Source organism: Bubalus kerabau, chromosome 4, assembly GCF_029407905.1.
Source record: "Bubalus kerabau isolate K-KA32 ecotype Philippines breed swamp buffalo chromosome 4, PCC_UOA_SB_1v2, whole genome shotgun sequence".
In the NCBI taxonomy this organism is placed as follows: Eukaryota; Metazoa; Chordata; class Mammalia; order Artiodactyla; family Bovidae; genus Bubalus; species Bubalus kerabau.
Window position 1 is genome coordinate 166,336,715 of NC_073627.1, and position 18,547 is coordinate 166,355,261.

The window sequence follows — 18,547 nt, forward strand, 5'->3', positions numbered from 1 at the left end:
AAAAGCTGGGAAAAGGAGTCAGATCTGTTTATAAAACCCCGCTATCTGGTGGGAACCAACTCCGCGCGCGTCTCCTCCTCCCCTTTATTGTATGGGCTTATGGGGATGTCTGCCCGGACTGTTTTTGGGGGTGGGTGGGGTGGCGGGGAGGTAGTGATATTACAGAGGACAATCTTGCCTTGGATCCTCTACACCGCGCCTTCTCCACCGGATGCGCGCTCCCCAATGTAAAGGAATCCAGCAACATCCCCCAATTCAGACGCGGACAAAAGAAACTTTAATTAAGGTCTCTGCCCCTCGCGCTGTGTGTTTCTCTCTCTCTCGAGACTGTTGATGTCCAACTCGAGGATGCGAGGAATAGAAATGGTACAAGCAGCCCATGCCCTTGAACTTCAATTGCTTCTGACTTGCTGTATTGATTTTTTTATACTGTAGGCACCACCTCCCGCCCCCTCCCCCATCAAATTAAAGCCTTAGGAGACGTTGGACTTAGAGAGGAGGGTAAACGCACTCCTTTGCAAAATAAATAGTTCAGAACGATTTGTGGGAAATTACACCAAATAAAAATTCAAGGTGTGAAAGCTTCATCTTGGTTCTCTTGTCTTCAACACCATGACACCTTATCATTAGTAGCTCTGATTGTTACTTTCTGAGCTTTTAGATGATCAGCCAGAAAGTGCAAACAACGCCGGGCTGGAGGGTGTAAAGTTATTTAAGTAGGCTTTTTTCCCCCTTTTGGTGCGCCGTCAAAACACTTAACAAGTTAGGAAAAGAAAGTGGTGGTCCCGAGGCTCAGAACGATGGGTTCTTTCGCTCCCCCAGCCCCCCTCCCATATCAGAAAAGAAATAAAATGCACAATGAGTCTTTATTTCGGAGGAGAAGACTTCAAAATACGTGCCAGTAATGGACAATTTGAGCTTTTCACTGGAGATACTCACACCGCAAGCTGGAAAGGGATTAAAAAGCCCCACGTGGTTGATCTGGGTTTAGACTTGCAACCTCTAGTTCCCCATGTATGTTCTTTTGCAAAGATTGGCCTCTAGATGGATGCGTGTGAGGGACTCTCTGGGGCCAAGACTCGGCTCCTCGGGCAGGGCTGATGGTGGGAGAGCTATGAGCGGCCGGGCAGGGTCCTCACTGGGGGCTTCCTCTGCCGGCCGGGGCGGCCGGGTGCCTCCGGGACGCGAGCGCGCACGCCTCAGTCCGGCCGCCGCGCTCCTCGCACCGCCTTCTCCGCAGGTCTTTATTCATCTCATCTGCCTCTTCCCCTTCTCCTCCTCCTCTGCCTCCTTCTCCTCCTCTTCCTCCTCCTCCTCCACCACCTCCTCCTCCGCCGCCGCCACCGCCTCCTCTTGCATCTCACTGGCCTGGCTCTGTGTTGCTCTGAGTGACAAAGACAATGTCCCAGCCTTAACTTTGCAACCACCTTGCCTCCTTCTGGGGTTCAGCGAGGGGGAGGGGGGACAGCAGCCGCAGCCTCAGCATCTCCTCCACCTTCTTCTGCTCTTCTCCAGCTCTTGGATAATTCTTCGCGTTCCCCCCCACCTCCAGCCCTTTCCTCATTTCTTTCTTTCTTTCTTTTTTTTTTTCTTCTTCTCTCCCGCACGTTGTTGTTGTTATTAGAAAGGCTTCGCGCACCCCCTGGTGCTCCGGCGTTTTGTGTGGCAGAAGATTGTCTGCCTTCTCTCTTTCTGTCTTGCTTTCTCTCTCCCTCTGGTTGCTCATTATTCAGAGAGAGACACAGAGGGAGGGAGAGAGAGAGAGAGCGCGCGAGGGAAAGGGAGAGGAGAGAGAAGAGGAGAGAGAGAGAGGGAGAGAGTGAGAGGGAGAGGGAGGGAGGGAGAGAGAGGGAGAGAGAGAGACGGATATCTCAGGTCATCTGCAGCTGCAGCGAGTCTGAGGAGCCGAGGAAGGCAGGGAAGATGGCGATCCTCCATTGCTGAGACCCGGCAGAAGCACATGAGACTCCCAAACAACTTCCACAACAATAACCCGAGCAGGAAGAGGAGAAAGAGAAAGAGGATAAGGAGGCGGTGGGGCTGGAGAACCCGAAACACCTCCCGGCGCCGGGACGCTTCTTCTGTAAGTTACTGCAATTAACCAGCACCTCGGGGTGGTCCGAGTGCTGCGGGGAGGAGAGCGCGGGGTGGTGGAGGCACAAACGCGCTCATTCATTCGGCCGAGGAGGGTTGGTGGAGCCGGGAGGAGAGGAAGTCCCCTGCATGGACTGGCTGTTGGAAGAGGAGAAGAAGCGAGAGAGAAGAGGGGGAGGAGGAGGAGGAGGGAGAGAGCTGGAGGGGGAGGAGGAAGAGGAGGAGGAGGAGAAGCGAGGGAGGAAGAGGAGGAGAAGGTGGTGGTGGTGGCAGCGGAGGTGGCTGTGCTTTTCCTGCTGGCTGCTCCTTCTGCTGGGGGGCGGGGGGGAGCGGAGCGCTGTGGCTTAATTAATTTCGTGTAGTTCTAGGGAGAGAAGAGAAAATGAAAGATGAGTGAGAAGAGAGCCGGAGGCTTAGGACGGATGCTCCGGGTGTGGGGACAGGAGTAGGGACCGAGAGCGGGGCGGAGGGCGGGAGTCGAGGAGACCTGAGCCGAGAGAGCCAGAGGGAGCGAGCGAGGGGCAGAGGAGGGAGCGCTCCCGGCCGCCCCGACCTGAGCGGGTTGACCTCTTTCTTTCTGTCCCTCTCCTTCTTTCCCCCTCTCTGTCTGCCTGTCCCCAGCCCGATGGCAAAGCCGTGCGGATTGGCACCCCCCCTCTTCCTCAGGTATTTGGCTCTCTCTCTCTCTCTCTCTCTCTCTCTCCCCGAAGTTGGGATGCGGGGTCGGGATGTGTCGGGGGGTGGCGGCGGCGGCGGTGAGCAGAGAGGCGAGGAGCGGGGGGCGCCGGCCGGGTGGCGGGGCTGTGGGAGTCGGGGAGGGGGGCGCAGGTTCAGGAGCCGCTGAGGAGCTGTCTCCAGGCTAGGGGTTCAGAAGCGTCTGTTGGAGGAGACAACGGTTTCTGGAGAGGAGAAGCCATTACACACGCTTGGCTCTCCTCTGAGGAAGGGAGAAAGGACCCCCAGGCAGAGGCCCGGGGGTCGCCTGACTCCTGGTGCAGTTCCCAGGGGTCTGCTCTCCTTCCAGGCGCGAGGGGAAGCCGCAGCCGCCCCCCATTGGAGCAGCCCCTCTCTTTCCCTTTCTTTATCTCCCTGTCCTCCATTTGCAAGCTGTCTGCTTTGGTTCCAGTCCAGACTCCAAAACACAAAGCTTCTTCTCACGTTCATTCTCCAGGCTTTTCACCATTCCTGGAGGAACCCTCATTTTCTTTTCATTGTATCTTCTAACCTACCGAGAGGGAGGGAGGCTGCCTGGAGTTCCTTTTATATTCCTCCCCTACTTAAAAAAAAAAAAAAAAAAAAGTTTCATTTTTAAGCACGCGTCTGGGATGGGAAAAGACCAACCAGTTGGGGCTTTCTCCCAGGGCTCCCGGGGGCTGTGTCTGAGTGTCTGTGTTGGCTGTTTGGTTTGCTTTGGTTTTGTTTCTGGAGGTGGCTTGCAGGATTTTTGAGGAAGTAACTAGTTTGGTTGAGAGCTGGGAACTGAGTCAGGTAAGCCCGTGTCATGTTGTAACTCCACCAGAAAATGGAGGAGAGCGGGTCTCCAGGAGACAAAGCTGAGAAGTGTTTATAAAATTATGGATGTCTCCATTTTGAAGCTCTGTTGGTGATGGCTGGAAGAGGAGGCTTGCCTGCCTTCTCCTTCTCCCTTTCTAGGGGGCGAATCTATGGTGGTTCCTCACTATCTGTTCATTATGCAAGGAAATGAGGGGCTTGGAAGGGCTTCTCAGATATTTCTCCCACCCAAGGAGTACTTTCACAAGTTATGGAGGCATTTGTTTCCATTTTAAAGTAAACTTTTGGGATTTTTCTCTCTCCTTTTGAGTGGACCTGTAGGGTTTTGACCTCCTTTGGGAAAGGCAAGGCAAAACCTTAAACATTTTTCCACTGAGGTCCTTCACAGAACTTTTAAGCTGCTCCAGGTCTCCTGCAAGTCACCAGGAAATGTGATTTCCTCATTGTGAAGATGGTGGTGGCCCTGAGCTGAGATTTTTGGAGTTCTGGGGCTTGATTATCATCATGTTTTGATGCACTGCAAGACTTTATTGTCTGGTTGGGGTTGATTTCTGCAAAACAACAGCAGCAACAGCAAATCTTGCAAGATCTCAGAGGAACTCTTTAAGACTGGCTGACACCAGTTTCTGGAAGGTCTACATTTCTTTTCAGGATGCTCCATTTGTGTACTAGGCCTTCTTTTAGTTCCTTTGTTTTCCCTCTTCTCTTCCATACTGCCTTTTTTTTTTTTTTTCCTTTCTTTTTCTGTGTTCTCAAGTATTGTAAGTCTTCAGGAATATCAGATGTCTTCTTAACAATGTCACTATGGAAACAAAATTTTAAAATATTATGTCAGTTGAGAAAACCTTCTGTCCAGGTAGCTTCACCTTTCTAATTGGGAGGAATTTATTAGTCTTAGAGGAAGACATTTTGTGAGGATGATTTGAAGAAAGGACCCAAATCTACCTAGTCCACACACACACTGATTGGAGTTCTTCACGGATTAGTTCTAGAGAATGTATGTAATCAATCCCAGTAAAGAACTAAATCCTGAAATGCTTGAGGAATTTATAAAAGCCAACCATGAACATGTTGCTTTTCCATTAGGTAAGGTAGCCATCTTGAGGATGAGGGAAGATGTTGGAAGAATATTAGATGGGCTCTTGAAGATAGGTGAGAAATGCTCCACAGTGGAATGGAGGAGATTCAGAACCAGTTAATTTATTGGAAGGAGGCTGATTGGACCTTGTTTTCAATTAAGGAGGAATATAGAAAGGTACCAGCTTCAACAGAAATAAGGAACACATTGGTGAGCGACTTATACCAGCTTTTTTCTGGCTTTGCTTTCTCATTATATGTCAGATTTGTGTGTGTATATAAAGTTCTTTATGTCTACAGTATTTCTGTACAGATTGAGGTGGTTTTAGATTCCAGATGTAATTATATTCTGTTGAGTAACTGGGAGCAGTGTCATTCAGTAAATGCACCGTGCTGTATATGACAACATCACATTTTTCGAACCAAACTGTTGTGTCATTAATTGAGGGTTATTGTTCTTCTGAGAGGTGTGAAAGGAGAGAAGAAATACATGGTTCTTTAGCTGATAATTGTCCATGATCAATGAAGTAAAACCCTGCTTTTGCAGACACAGATGTATGGTTTTCAGGATTCTCAGTTGATGTGTATACTTATTTAAAAATACTCTTCAGAACTCTGCTTCTTTATTAATAACCTAGGGCTCTCCAAGAGCACTTAAAAAAAATCTTACTTGCAATCGTACCTTTAATTACTCATTTTTGAATGTTATTTCTGATATCATAACTTTTGCTCTTAAGTAGAATGTCATCAATGTTATATTTAAATTTGCTAATGTATATATGTATATATATGCATGCTACGTGTTCAAACTCAGAAGTTCAAATGCGATGGGATAAAAAGAGTTATTTGGGGAAGTAATTACCAGATAATTTTGCACCTAATTAACCATATATGATTATGTAAACATAAATAAATTATTTGTTGATCTTGAAGCAAACTTCTATGATATCTTTGTTGGTGGTGGTGATACCAGAACAACCAGTTAATTACTTCTCTCAGTGGGGGGAAGAATCTGACAAACTTGTTGCCAGTCTAGCAGTTTGACTCATATTTTTTACTTTGCAACCAAATATTTTGGTGTTTTTGTATGTAGACAGCCTTAGAGCTAAGCTTTTCGGGGGTGGGGGTGGAATTAGGTATCTAAGAGGCATTTTGGAATTTGCGAATGTGTTCCAACCTAAGACTCATCCATCTCTGATGCTCATCACCAAGAGAAGCACCATTATATTCAAGACATGGTTTCTTGATTTTTTCTAGATATGTGCATTTGAAATGGGACAGTTACTTTGGATAAACCACCATGAGAGAAATAAAGAAAGTGTCCAATGGAACCTTCTCATTTGATGTCAAAACTCAGAGATCCTTTTTGTTTTGAGACACCAAGTTGATGAGGCTTGGTAGGCAAGCTTTTACCTAATTTGCTCTGATATAATCACAGAGAGAAATCATTCTGGAGACTGTGTGAACTGTGATGTACCCTGCCATAAAAAATACTCTTGCTGGGTCTTCAGATTCCATAATTTTTCTCATATTTGATTTATGTCTGCCTAATTCATTGATCACATTCTCCCAGGACTTGGTTTTTTTCCTTAATCTTTGGAATTGGAGATAACTTTTAGATGAAAACATTATATATATATACACACATATATATATGGTAATATAATATACATATACACGTATATTCTTTTTTTCTAATGAGTCTTCTGTAAGACAATAGGGGAAAAAGAAGTCCAACTCTACTAGTGGACTTTAAAGTACTTGTAGTTTTCCTGAAAGGAAAGAATGGTAAAGTTGCCTTGGGAAAGAGTCCTGTTTTCTGTGTGATGGAGTTTAATAAGGTCTAGCCTGTCTTGGATTCTTACTAGTGTTGAGATTTCTTGGTTAAGGTAACCTTACTTATCTTCTTTGGTATGTGCCTTTATCAGTCTTACAGTTCACTGCCTCTTGGGACAGAACATTGACAAAGCTGCATTGAGTGTTTCGAGTTGATGGCTAGGAAACAAGCTATTTCTTGATGCCATACTCAAATTAGGAAATAATAATGAACTCAAATTGCAAAGGATCTGACATGGGTAGATGATTGGATGGTTGGTATATGGAAACTAAGGAAATTCAGAGGAAGTGGGGGGAAATACTTCCAGTGTCTATTACTAAAATCTAGTGAACTGAAAAAAAAAAGTCATTATCCATGAATGTGTGTGTGTGTAAGCCAGTATCTTGTGAAGTTCACATACTTAGAAAGTTGGCGGCTTTGAGAGAAACATTAGGTGGGTGTTGGTGACCTGTTAATTGATTATGAGAAAACAGAGAGGAAAGTAGATAATGTTAGAAGAAAATTCCTCTTTTTGTGCGATATGCCAAGACATCTGGCAGATGTTATGTTGGACCCTAAGGAATGGACAGTTTAATTTTAGCGCTAGCAAGGAAATGGGAAGTTCTAAGCTCTTTTAATAGCACAAGTCTTAAGTTTGGGGAAGGTTGCTTAAAAAAAGAAAGGAAAAGAGACATTTATTGTAAGATAAAAGAAGGCTGGAGAACATGGGGATTAAACTGAGATTTTGGGGCTGGTGGACAAATGCATTATTTCCCAAGTAGAAATTAACACTAAAAATCATGTCAAAGCTGACTGCTTGATAACACCCTAAACAATGAATATGAAGTCAGAACTTCTCACTGAGTTGCTTTGTGCCTTAGAGAGATCTTCTCCTTCACCTCTGCCCCTCCCCCTGCATTGTAAGGAGGAGGAAACTGGCACAGAGACCTTGCACAGGTCAGAAAGTTCATTTGTAACAAAGCCAGGCCTAGAACTCAGGTCTGCTGACTCCCGCCCCAGTGCCCTTTCCACTGCCTGTGAGTGTAGCAGTTTGTGAAACACCAGCTCTCCTCTCCCGAGTGCAAGGCTGTCTCAGAAACTCTGAAACCATATGCTAGCGGGGCAGGAGTATTGATTTTTTTTTTTTTTTTAGTTGGTCTAGCTCGTTGGGGAGCCTGAGGCGGAGCGTGGTCATTCACAGGAGTAATATGCTCCAGAGGCCTGTTTTGTTCATGGGACTTGCAGCTCTTGGGTTTGAAGCTGTGTCTTTCTTCTGATTGTCCTCCTCCCTGTACTTCTGTCATTCAGGGATGGGGAGTCCTTTTCAAATGCCCTTTCTTTGGAAGTTTGTCTGGGTCTATTGCAACTTCCCGAAGTGCCCACAATTGGACTCTGAGGATCTGTTTTGCAACCTGGTACAGATTTCAACTGGCTTGCAGATATGCCATTTTGTAATACTGATGAATGGCTGAGAGTGAAATCTGGTCTTTAGTGATGACTGGTGGCTTCCCAGTTTTCCAGACGCATCTAAAAATGTGTCCTCCATGTATCTTGTCGAGACCCAGTTCTCTCCTGCAGACCTGTGACTAGCTATTTCCTGTGCCCCAGTAGACACGACGTCTTCCTTAAAATGCTGTTTGAAAGGCACGTGCCACATTTAACCACGACAGAGGGATGGGATAGTGCTTAAAGGGTGACCGTGGGTTTCCATTCCCCATTCCACTTGGACAAGTGAGAGTAACTTTGTAAAGAAGAAGAAGGATGTTTGGAAGTTTCCACGTTTTCTAAGCTTCTTCCAAACGAAAGCATAAATTCTTAATCCAGGAGGCAGTCTGGAGAAGGTAGGGCTGTGTGTGGACTTCTGGCAGAAACACAGTTAACGCTATAAACAGTTGGACCTCAGTGTGGCACTCCTCCAGATGAGTTGACTGTCGAAAATAAAATGTTCCAGAAGAACTGGGAGAACAGGAAAGAAGTTAAAACAGCATGGTTTGCATGCCAGTACTGAAGGAAGAAAAAAAGTGTGGGGTTGGGTTGGCGGGGCCTGGGGGGTGGGGGGGTGTGGATTGGAGAGAAGATAATTCTAAGGGGAACTGTCTCTGGGATCTATAAAAAGAGGAGAAGTTTCCAAGTGAGGGGAAAAGGCATTTTTATGAATTTAGGTTGCATTGACAGTTTATTAGGAAGCTCTTTGGAATCTTTTGACCCCTTGAACTTTGTATCGGGAAACTGCACGCACTGGGAATCTGGATTTACGTTTTCCGCTCTTTAATGCTGTTGTCAAATGTATCTACTTTCTAAGGGATCCTGTCCTTATCAGTTGACCCACGCCTAGGATTTGTAGCCTTGGGATGTGTGGCTCCAACACCAGGCTGGATTTTTCAGGGCTTGGAAGGACAAGAGGTAGAGTAGTTTGGGGTGAGAGGTTCGTCGTATGGTTCACCTGCAAAAGCATTGTGTTTCTTAATTCTGGTGAGCAGATGACTTGGTGTCTTCAAAGCATTCTTGCCCAATTCCTACCTGGAGACAGTTTCTTTCTTCTTGGGTTATTCTTGGAGAGAAGTTTTCTTTTTGTGCCACATCATGGGTATTTTGGTATTGATTTCCTTGCTTTCATGTATTTGCTTGTGTAGTTCACTGCATGTTGCTTCTGAATATTAAGAAAGCACTTCTGTCAGGTCTGACCACAGCTTATCCTACCAGAGGGTAACAGGAAGATGAGGGGAGGGAGAGGACTTATTTGTCCAAAAAAAAACACAAACCTTTGAAGGCTTAATTCAAAAAGTGACTTGCCAGGCTTTCTAGTAGGTTTTTCACCAAGACCGTACAAGAAAAGATGAGGAACATTCCTCTAGCAAACCCATGGGTCCTGACGAAAATGTTTTAGGATCCCTTAGTGGGAAATGAAGCATTTGTCTAAGATGAGGAGGCCAAGACTTACCTTTGGATTGAGATTGGTTTGAACACAAAAGGAGCTGGAAGCCCAGGCGAGACAACTGTGTCAGAAGCAATTAAGCCCAGGATCTGTGGAGAGGCTTAGCTGCCACAGAGCCCAGCTGGGGAAGGCCAAACTCGCTCCCTAAGCCCTCGTCTGGCCAGTTGAACCAGAACACGAGCTAAAGCCTTCGTATTTTGGAATTCTTCTCTTCCCTGTTCAGGTTTAAGACTGGGAAAGTCTTCAGTTTTGCTCCCCATCAGCTGAGCGCTTTTCTCTTGAACTGGGAAATACCAGAGGCTGGGTGGGGGAGGGGGCGGTGGTGATCTTCTCAGAGGGAACATTCTCCCTTTTTAACGTGACAAATGTGCCTCTAACGTTGTACTTATTAGTCAGACAATAATTGTGCGGTGGCACAATGTGGGATACTTGAAAGATGTTTGCTGCACAAAGGTTCCCATACTCACCTGCAGATTAAGAAATGGGTTTCTAAACCATCTGATTTCTCTTGCTAATGAAAAGCTTTGGAAAGCACCTGTGAATCAGAACTCCAGCTGCTTTCATGCTAGGGGAAGTTAGGCCTTGAAAGGATACACGGATTAGCCCGTCAGAAAAGCAAACAGTGGCATCAGCACAAGTAGAAAATAGACAGGGTTGTTAAGCTAACAGAAAAGTAGGCTAAAGCATTGCCATAATTATGTGGTGGAAATTTGCTGGGGAGGAGAGACTGCTTGGATAAGAGGAGGAGAAGAAGAAGAGAGGTGGGAGAATGATTGACAAGTCAGGGGAGAGAGGGCTGTCCACTGGGAAGAGCCTACAGGAAGAAGGGCATTGCTTTTAAGAAAACAATAAAGCAAGTGGAAAAAGACCTTGTAATTTGGTACCTATTGCACGTGAAATATGAAGACCAGGGCTCAGATCCACATTCTTTGGTCAGTCCTTATTGTAAAAAAATAGAATTGGTCTTGGGAGACAATTTATGACTTTGGGGTTAAAAATACGGGGTTGCTGGTAAAGGACAGATGGAAGGTTGATGGAGCTGGTTAAGTAGATGTTGGTGGAGATTTTCCTGGAAAAGGAGTGAAGTCGAGAATAGAGCACAGCAGAAAGTAGCTGCATTATTAATGGGCAGAACATGTGATAGTCCACGCTAAGGTTATCCATAGAGCTTCTCTACCTGCATTCTGGGTGTTAGAAGTGAGGAACAAAGAAGTGCTTATTTCAGAGGCCAAAGGCATGGAGCATGATGCCTACCTGTGTCCAGCTTGGGATTAAGCTGTTTGCTGGAGCCAGGCATCACAGGCTGGTCTGTCAATCCAATCCTGGTATTTTAATGTCCAAAATAAGGCCACCATGGTCCAGAATGTTCAGCTATTCTAATCCTTAATTACATCATCCTCTGTGTCATGACCAGTAAGTTTGCAGCCGAGCATCAGATCACCCAACCCAGACTGTACCCGATCTGGGGGGTCCTACTGTGGGGTAAAAATTGAACACTGAGTTATAGGCTGAAGATGGCCAAAATGTAGATACCAGCTAGAGATTATGTAAAGATTTCTATAATAAAGTACTTATCACCCAGAAATTTTTCTCTTCAATGGTTTCTATCTTAAATGGTCTTCTCTGAAGACTGTTAATTAGTATTTCATAATGATAACTGGGGAAGGGGTCTGGATGGAAGAGACCATTTTCATTTGAATGTCAGAGTTCAGCTACAAGAACTTCTGGGCCGGCGGGGGTGGGGGGTGGGTAGGGGGAAGGAAGAAGCGGAGGTGGATGTCAGTCAGGGGTTAGCAGATGCACACTATTCTATTTAGAATGGATAAACAATGAGGTCCTATATAGCATGGGGAGCTATACCCAATCTCCTGGGAGAAAACATAATGGAAAAGAATATAAAAAAAAGAAAGCAAATGTGCATACAACTGAGTCACTTTGCTCTGAAGCAGAAGTTAATACAATACTATACTTCCATTGGAAAACACAAAACAAAACAGATTTCTCCCCCTTCTGCTGTCAACTGAGTATTGTCCCTTCTGATGTTGGGCAAGAAGAAGACCTTGCAAAAGGAGATTAAATATGATTGCTTCATCAAAAATTTCAGCCAACTTCTCTGTAGAGTGGGAATATCACATAAACCGTTAACAAAACACTCACAGTTAATATTTAATACGAGGTAACATTTGTTTAACATTGAATATGAACCGGGAGCTGTTTGAATGGTAGAGAAGGCTGAGGTTTGGGGAGGTAAAGTAATTTACGCAAGTTTCATGGAGATAGGGGGAGCCAGGATGCACGCACAGGGGGACCACCTCCTGACTCTCAGCTGCTGGGAACTGGCCTCGGTTATTACTTAGTATGCTAATAGCTTATGTTCCTGATGGTTTATCTCTTACAGTTGCTTATGCCAGGAGTATATCCTGGTGTTCTGGAAGGAAATCTGAGCTTAATGGAAAATTAATTGTAATATATTAGTTGATATGAGAGATATAACTTATTGTAATAGCTTGACAAAGTGTGTTTAACTAGAGTGCCCTCTCTTTGTTCTTCTGAGTTACAGAGGAGATGGTGGGGGGGGGGGAAAAAAACACAAAAAACCCAAGAGACCATGTGGGTGGAAATTTAGAGAATAAATATTTAAAAATTGTACTGTATTGAACTCTATTATAATGTAATTATACACCTGGCTGTTTAAAAGGTGCCCCTCCCTGTTACAAGCAGAAAGATAATGCTGTGTGACTTTTTTTTTTTTAGGAAGAGATGATGGTTTTTTTCCTTGTGAGGGCCCCCTTTGAAAGTCTCAGTGCCCTATGTTGGCTCTGTTTACTGGAAGCACAAGAAATGTTTTTCAAAAGCCACACAGACATATTTGAAAATTAGTTCCACTGTCTAAGAGTGATTTTTGGAAAATAATGCCAGTACTCTTCAAAGCATGGGTGCTAGTATCCTCCAAGCCTTTAGTGATCACCATGTGCTCTGTTTAGATCCTGGAGACATGATGGGTGTTTGAGTTTTATTTGCCTCTCCCTGAAACATCACAGTACAGTAAGGAAGCTGTTGTTCAGGGATGACCACAAATGCCCTTAATAGAGTAACAAGCTGTACTAAGGGCCATGGAGCAGGTCCAAAAATCCCTCAGATATCTAGGACAGTAGCTTTTCTGTAGGACAGACAGTTGGGCGTTAATTGCTGAGTAGACTCTTTAACCTCCAGGCAACTCCTGGTGGTTTTCTAAAACCTTTTTAACTTTGCCATGGATCTTTTCAGGTGATTGTCTGTCCTTAGACAGACTCCAACCCAAAACCTGGCTAGGAGGAGAAGCATGTGTCCTGTTTATAAAGTGTCCCAGAGGAGTCACAGAGCCATTCGTTTTTAACCTGTCATCTGTATCATTATCTACCAAACTTATCAGAACCATTATTTTCTTAGATTAAAAGCTTGTAATGGGAAAAAGGCTCAAAAACAACAACAACAAAAAACCCCAAACAAAAACTCAACAGATCACATAGTTGAAAAGAGTAAAATTGACCTGTACCAAAGCATGGGATTCTTTGGGTGGAATTTCTAACGTAAGAACCACAAAGACTCTCTTCAGCCTTCACCATGGTGCCTAGACATCTAAGATGCTCCCTCACACCAGCCTGTCTCAAGGACCAGACCTTCAAATATTTCTTCAATCTTCCTCTTAATTCTTTAAAGAGTCATCTCCCTAGGCTACCCTCAGGAGCATTGCAGAAAGTGTAGGTAAATTGAGTCAAGGTCTCTTTATCGGTGCAGTGACATCCACTTGGGAACAGGACATTGAATTTGAGAATACCCAAGATCTAGGGAGGAGAGGGAGCTTTAGAATGTGTTTGAGGAGGTAAATGTATAAAGTTTATGTATTTAGGGCTGGTGGAGAAATCTTCCATTAACCTGAAAAAAAAAAGACAAAAATCACTCAACACAGATTGCATTATAATGTGAAAAAGCACATTGTATAGATCTCATAAAATAGCACGTGCTTAAGAGAACTGACCTGCATCCTTCCACTGGTGTGAAGTTCCCATCATTTTTTCCATCTTCTCCCATGGTCTTGCCTCTCAGTAATTTTGGGTGTGCTGAGCAGCGAAGTGGAATTGAAGAACAGATTTCAGCTGTCCCTGAATTTCGTCCCCACCCCTTGGTTGCTTCTCATGTTTGAATCCCTCATTCAGTCTCTCTGACCAGTGGCTGTTGCTTGTTAATAGTGAATGAACATCACCCATAGGTCCTAAAATGAGCAAGTGTTAAATGTTATGTGATTATTAGGGGAAAAACAAGATAATCTAGTCAGTGAGCTTAATTAGGTTGTGATTGCCCAATTGCTGCTTCATGATAATTATATTCATAACCCCGTTTCTAGACGTCAACTACAATTATCAAAATTGACCCCAACTCAGGTAAGTGTTAGCAGTCTTCTCTGAAGCAGCTTCTGAAGGGTGAATTTCGGATGTTTCCAGTATTTTCCTCCTGTCCTTTTTCCCTTCTTGCCAACTTCCCATCCTCTTTTCCTCTACTTTAGTAAAGAAGTTGGTGGCAACATCATCTGTCTGTGTCCCCATGCATACATTATATGGCTTGAACTGATGTCTACAGAAAAATAAACTCTTCAGTTTTTAAGAGTAAAACATGGCTGGAAAACATTAATAAATCAGCGCATGGGAATCTTGAAGCATAAAAAAAATAAAAAACCGGCTAGATTTTCCCCTCAGGCCATGATACCTTTTCAGTAGATTGGAAATGATTCATTTGAATAGATCTTTTATTTTATAGGGCATAGTCTTAAAGTGAAAAAGAGAGTTATCTGTGTTTAAGATGCTGCCTTAGCCATATGATCATGAAAGTCTGAGGAGTATAGAGCAAGGGCTTTTAACTTTATAGGATCCTCCCCCTCCTTGTTTGCAAATTCATCACATTTGCTGCCAGTGTATTCCAAGAGACAAAGAACATGTTATTGCTAGGGGACATCCTTTACTGTTACCTCTTATATGAAGTCAGTGATTTCTAGGAAATACAAACAGCAACCTGTATCTGAAGTGGGTATGTCAGTGTGACACTGTGAATCACTGGGCCAGATTGTCACTTGGCAGCCTTCCCTTTCCGACATGCAGTTTTATGGGGAAGTCATGCAATTAAAATTTGCACAGTATGGCTGAACTTCATTGCATTGAACTGTCTGAAGAACAACTAGGAACTTGGCTACCATGTCTGTGGGTATATGGGGGTGTGTGTGTGTATTAATATATAAATATGTGTAAGTATGTAAATATATGTTAGTTACATAGACAGGATATTCTTTTTGGGATGAGGTGCTTATTTTTTGCTGAAGCATCAGGAATGCAGATTTCTCAGGTTTTCTGTGTGAACATGCAGTTCTTTGTGCTGGCATCTTATGAAAAGCAGTGTGTAGTGGGTGGAACATACTCTTTGAATCTTGCACAATTGCAGGATAAAATTTTTCTATGTTCCTTCCTAGCTGTGTGACCTTGAATATAATCACTTAACCTCTCTGTTCCCGCGATTGCCTATCCAGTAAAATGGGGATAACATTATGAATCTGTAGAACTGACATAAGGGCTAAAAAGTATCATGTGTGTAAGGATTCTCGTTCATAATGGGCCCTAGGAAAACGATAGTGTCTTCCTCATGGATAGAGAAACTGAGGTCGAGGTCTGCTCTGAGGGATTTTTCAGGTGTGAATTGTTTTGTCCTTGGTCTTAGACTCCATGTTTGGATTAACTTTGCACCATTTCTGTCTTATGTGATGAGTGGTCCTCGTTGCCATGGTCCATTCACAGGTAGACTTTTCCAGGTTGTGACCCTCTGGTCTGGCTGGCTGTGGACCCTGCCATACTCCACATGTTCCCATGTGCTCAGTAGGGATTCTGTCAACCACTCGAGGATGACGCCACATCCTCTTGGAAAAGTGTACTTACTGTCTCACCTTACAGAAATATTCCCTGCAGAGTTGTGGGAACAATTTTTAATCAATGTGAACTTCTTCGAGCTTTTTAGGAGAAAGGTGTCATTCCTCCTGTTTGGCATCATTCTGGCAAAAATGATCTAAGAATACCATATTTGTTCAATGAGAACACTGGGCCGTGCTGTCTTTTATAAATGTTGATTGCTTCTGTATGGCTTCACTCGGGTAGGTAGCTCTGAGCCGGCTGGAGGGCTATCCTGTGGCCTTGCTTTGAATTGCTTTGGTCCTGTCTGTGCAAATGTTTATTTTAATAGTCCATGTCCACTTTGTCTTACTTATGTCCTGTAATATCAGATGCTTAGAGATCTCAAGGGTAAGGAGGCTAATTTTAGAGTGCCTTCAGGGTAGATGATATTTCAAAATGTGGAAGGGTGTTGGTAGGGCCTAACAAGACTTAGCTACTGGTCTGCTCCAAGTCACAAGAACATTCATTGGTGGCTCCTTGGTGGCAGTGTGGTGGTGATGGTGGCAGAGATGGAGAACATGTAAGTGGTTCTTGGGTAGGCCAGTTGTGATTCTTCACCTTTCAAAGCGGATTACCCATGGAGCCTTATGTATTTAGTTTTACATTTTGAACATTTACAGAGACATAAAGAAATGTTTAATTCTTTAAAAAAAATTACAGTTGCTGCTTTAAAATTGTGTGCAGAGACTTTTGAGGAGGAGGAAAAAAAAAGTGACCATTCATTGCTTTATTTACTGGTGTTCAGATCTTTAGGATGATCTCAAATGAGAGCTTTTTGGTCTCAAAGGGTGGACCCCTAAATTAAAGAAGTAGCGGTAACTCTGTGGGTGTAATCTTTGGTTGTAATAATGTGGAATGCCCTCAGGAAAGTAAGAAATGCTGGAAGACACAGGAGGGGGTGTAACTAGGCCTTCCTGGGCTGGCAGAAAAGCTCTGGGACTGGAAAGATCTTTCCATTTTCCTGGAGACCTCAGGCAGGGATAGTTTGGAGGGGGGGCGGGCACGGGGGCGGGGGTTGCAGGTTGCCACCTTCCTCTGTGCCAGTTCTTTCTAAGTTGTAAGATCCTTACTCATCTGTGACAACCAAGTTGTAGAAAAGTGATCGACTTTGCTTGGGTCAGGTTCCTCATTTGCTCCTGGCCTCTAGTTTATCTTTAGAGTGGAATTCCCTCTCTGGTGAAGGCTCAGAGGCATAATGTATGTAAAATACCCAGCACCCTGCCAGGTACTCAGTGGACGGCCAGCCACCTCTGCAGTTCATTTGCAGTGATCAATTACTGGCCATCCACTGCCTCTGGCACAGATGGCTTGCTTCTTGCCATTTATCCGCTGCCTGGCTTTGCGCTCCTAGTTAGTAGTTGTGGGATGATGATAGAGCTGGAAAGAATTTAGTGTCTTCACTCTCATAAAATGTGTTTTATTGATGCTGTTATATTTAAGAACTACGTGCCCATTCATCTCTATTCATTCATCAACCATTTACTGAGGGCCCCGGGAGTACCTGGCATGCCTGCAAGAGTGCCTAGGTGGTCAAACCCAGGGGAGGTGCGATCTCTTAACCAGTTGTGTTAGCTCCTTTGTTTTGGTAATTGGAGTGATTATGGTGGAGATGGCTGTCCTTAACCACATTTAACTGCGCCAGAGGGTGGTGAACCCTTGGCTGGAGGCTGGATTCCTATTTAGATGTGTGTATTTCTGAATCTTTGTGTGTATGTATTTACAATATAATTTGCTAACCTTGTCGTTAATGCTGCTGGGGTGCGGAATCTGGCAGATCATTTAAATATTTACTCCAAAATATCTTGTTCTCTGTTGGTGTGAAGTCGAGTTTCCAGTTATTTTTAGGTCATTTTCATCTTAGCAACCCTGTTGGAGATGAACTAGACACACTGCTGTAAACTGTCCCCACATTTTGGTAGAATTTAATAAAGTAAAGTTGAATGGTTTGGTCTCAAGAGGCAAACAGACCATCTGGTTAGCAGAAGGGTTAGGTTGAGTATTGCATGGCTGCTGAGAGGGCCACAAAGCAGCCCTGACCAACGCACTGGTAATACGTCCAGTTGCTGAACGCATAAAGCATTGAAATGGTGCTTTCAAGTCTGCCGAGCCAGCAGTTCTGTTACCACCGCTGTGACGCAGGAGATAATTCAGCTGGGCAAGCGGCAGCATGGGGGTGGATCTACAGTACAGGATGTGTAATGTCAACATGAAGGATTGGAGCTGGCAGAAGGAAGGGAAGCACTCATTTCATGCCAGTGCAGGAAGCCTAGAGAGATGCTTCCCGCCCCTCCACCTCCGCTTTGCATCTTGTCCTCTTCTGGAGCTTTCCTATGATGTGTTAAATGACTACCTTGTGTATGGTCCATGGCACAACTTCAGCTGATTTTCTGCCTCTTTTGGAATCTGTCAGCATAAATGGAGTGAAGCACATTCTGCACACATGTAGGGCGGACAGAGGCAGGAGTTCGCCACACAGCCCGGGAGGAGGAGAAAGGGCTTCATGAGGCCAGAGCATCTTTGCGCTTGAGATGGAATCCCATTGTACATCCCTTTGTGCTCAGCTTTGAGACCGGCCATCCGTTCAAAGGCTGCAGTCATCTCGGAGCATTGTCCTGCAGCTGTAGTCAGGATAAGGCTGCAGAATGGCTCCAGAATGATTCTGCAGAAGCTCAGCAATTACATAATTGCTATGTAACTGGAGAGAGCCATCAGGGTTGTCTAGTTCTTCTGGAAAAGAAAGCTTCTACAATTCGAGGGGGAGATTGTTTTCCCTTGTGAAACCTGAAAGCTGATGAGCAAGTACAGCAAGCCACCAGGCTGGAACGGGGTCCTCTCATGGGCTTGAGAGGGCACGAAATGCACAAGTACACTTGGCTGGACACTCAGTGGACTTCGCAGCTGTGTTAAAGGAGAGAGAGAGGGGGTGAAGTCACTGACGCCTTGAAAAGTGGATTCTCATATCAGCTGAACTCGCTTCTCATACCTGGGACTCCCTTCTGTATGCATTTGAAGTATAGAGTATTCCAGGCTTCCGTTCCTAGGAATGGGACCAGCAGAGTTGCACTTGATCACCAAGAGCCCTCTCAATTTCTGCTGCCTGCTTCTCAGAAGGATCTCGCAGCCTCTCTTGAATGAATACTCCCA

General features: G+C 44.6%; 1 protein-coding gene and 1 long non-coding RNA gene across 5 annotated transcripts in view; one reads left to right on the top strand and one right to left on the bottom strand.

The window, feature by feature from the left end:
• Positions 1–1,137: 1,137 nt before the first annotated feature.
• ZNF462 (zinc finger protein 462) overlaps positions 1,138–18,547 on the top strand; it is a 153,775-nt gene continuing 136,365 nt past the window's right edge. The window contains exons 1-2 of one of the 4 annotated variants that reach the window (XM_055579235.1): positions 1,138–2,083; positions 2,716–2,760. The gene's annotated coding sequence lies outside the window, so the exon portion shown is untranslated. The remainder of the gene's footprint in view (positions 2,084–2,715; positions 2,761–18,547) is intronic. The other 3 variants (XM_055579234.1, XM_055579233.1, XM_055579237.1) reach the window with 3 other exon arrangements.
• LOC129650604 (uncharacterized) lies at positions 8,322–9,561 on the bottom strand. The gene is made up of 3 exons (XR_008713866.1): positions 9,441–9,561; positions 9,020–9,149; positions 8,322–8,455 (listed from the first exon to the last, which is right to left on the bottom strand). It is a non-coding gene; the product is annotated as an uncharacterized LOC129650604 (long non-coding RNA).